Raw genomic sequence first — 1,638 nt, forward strand, 5'->3', positions numbered from 1 at the left:
AAATTAAACTGAATTTTAAAGGAAACAAAAAAGGAAGGGATGCAACAAGAGGACTTCCCAAGGGGTCACCCATCCTAGTACTACTCTCGCCCAAGCACGCTTAACTTCGGAGTTTTAATGGGATCCGGTGTGTTAGTGCTGGTATGATCGCATCCATCATTCCCAGAACTCCAAATTCTATTATGCCACTTTCTCCTACGCCGCCAGTCACACACCGCACGCGGGCCCTTCGCTTTTCCCCCGTTTTCGTTTCCGCCAAGAAGAAAAACAAAAGATTCGCGGATTGAACCGGCAAAATTAAACCCAATTTTAAAGGAAACAAAAAAAGAAGGGATATAACACGAGGACTTCCCAGGGGGTCACCCATCCTTGTACTACTCTCCCCCAAGCACGCTTAACATCGGAGTTCTGATGGTATCCGGTGCGTTAGTGCTGGTATGATCCCATCCGTCATACCCAGCAATCCAAATTTTATTATGCCTATTTCTCCTGCGCCGCCAGTCACACGCCGCACGCGCGCCCGTGCGCCTTGCACTCTTTCTCATTCCGCCAAGAGGAAAAACAAAAAGATTCGTCGATCGAACGGGCAAAATTAAACCGAATTTTTAAGGAAAAAAAAAAGAAGGGATGCAACACGAAGACTTCGCAGGGGGTCACCCATCCTAGTACTACTCTCGCCCAAGCACGCTTAACTTCGGTGTTCTGATGGGATCCGGTGCGTTAGTGCTGGTATAATCGCATCCGTCATTCCCAGCACTCCAAATTCTATTTTGCTTCATCACCTCCGCCGCCCGTCACGCCCCGCACGCACGCCCCTCTGCCTTGCCCCATTTTTCGTTTCCGCCAAGAGGAAAAACAAAAAGATTCGCCGATCGAACCGGCAAAATTAAACCGAATTTTAATGGAAAAAAAAAAAGCGATGCAACACGAGGACTTCCCAGGGGGTCACCCATCATAGTACTACTCTCGCCCAAGCACGCTTAACTTCGTAGTTCTGATGGGATCCGGTGCGTTAGTGCTGGTATGATCGCATCCGTCATTCCCAGAACTCCAAATTCTATTATGCCTCTTTGTCCTCCGCCGCCAGTCACACACCGCACGCGGGCCCCTTCGCTTTTCCCCCGTTCTCGTTTCCCCCAAGAGGAAAAACAAAAGATTCGCGGATCGAAGATGCAAAATTAAACTGAATTTTAAAGGAAACAAAAAAGGAAGGGATATAACACGAGGACTTCCCAGGGTGTCACCCATCCTAGTATTACTCTCCCCCAAGTATGCTTAACTTCGGAGTTCTGATGGGATCCGGTGCGTTAGTGCTGGTATGATCCTATCCGTCATATCCAGCACTCCAAATTTTATTATGCCTATTTCTCCTGCGCCGCCAGTCACACACCGCACGCGCGCCCCTTCGCCTTGCCCTCTTTCTCATTCCGCCAAGAGGAAAAACAAAAAGATTCGTCGATCGAACGGGCAAAATTTAACCGAATTTTTAAGGAAAAACCAAAAAGAAGGGATGCAACACGGGGACTTCCCAGGGGGTCACCCATCCTAGTACTACTGTCACCCAAGCACGCTTAACTTCGGTGTTCTGATGGGATCCGGTGCGTTAGTGCTGGAATGATCGCATCCGTCATTCCCAGC

At 48.9% G+C, this 1,638-nt stretch overlaps 5 non-coding genes and 1 pseudogene across 5 annotated transcripts; all 6 read right to left on the reverse strand.

Moving 5' to 3' along the window:
- Positions 1–36: 36 nt before the first annotated feature.
- Positions 37–155, reverse strand: LOC124891357. Its single transcript, XR_007049662.1, has one exon. It is a non-coding gene; the product is annotated as a 5S ribosomal RNA (ribosomal RNA).
- A 175-nt stretch (positions 156–330) lies between these two features.
- Positions 331–449, reverse strand: LOC124891359. Its single transcript, XR_007049664.1, has one exon. It is a non-coding gene; the product is annotated as a 5S ribosomal RNA (ribosomal RNA).
- Positions 450–624: 175 nt separating this feature from the next.
- On the reverse strand, positions 625–743 carry LOC124891356. Its single transcript, XR_007049661.1, has one exon. It is a non-coding gene; the product is annotated as a 5S ribosomal RNA (ribosomal RNA).
- A 173-nt stretch (positions 744–916) lies between these two features.
- On the reverse strand, positions 917–1,035 carry LOC124891354. The gene has a single exon (XR_007049660.1). It is a non-coding gene; the product is annotated as a 5S ribosomal RNA (ribosomal RNA).
- A 176-nt stretch (positions 1,036–1,211) lies between these two features.
- LOC124891355 lies at positions 1,212–1,330 on the reverse strand (annotated as a pseudogene).
- Positions 1,331–1,507: 177 nt separating this feature from the next.
- Positions 1,508–1,626, reverse strand: LOC124891358. Its single transcript, XR_007049663.1, has one exon. It is a non-coding gene; the product is annotated as a 5S ribosomal RNA (ribosomal RNA).
- Positions 1,627–1,638: the final 12 nt, after the last annotated feature.

This window comes from Capsicum annuum, unplaced genomic scaffold (assembly GCF_002878395.1).
Source record: "Capsicum annuum cultivar UCD-10X-F1 unplaced genomic scaffold, UCD10Xv1.1 ctg34465, whole genome shotgun sequence".
NCBI classification, from domain to species: domain Eukaryota; kingdom Viridiplantae; phylum Streptophyta; class Magnoliopsida; order Solanales; family Solanaceae; genus Capsicum; species Capsicum annuum.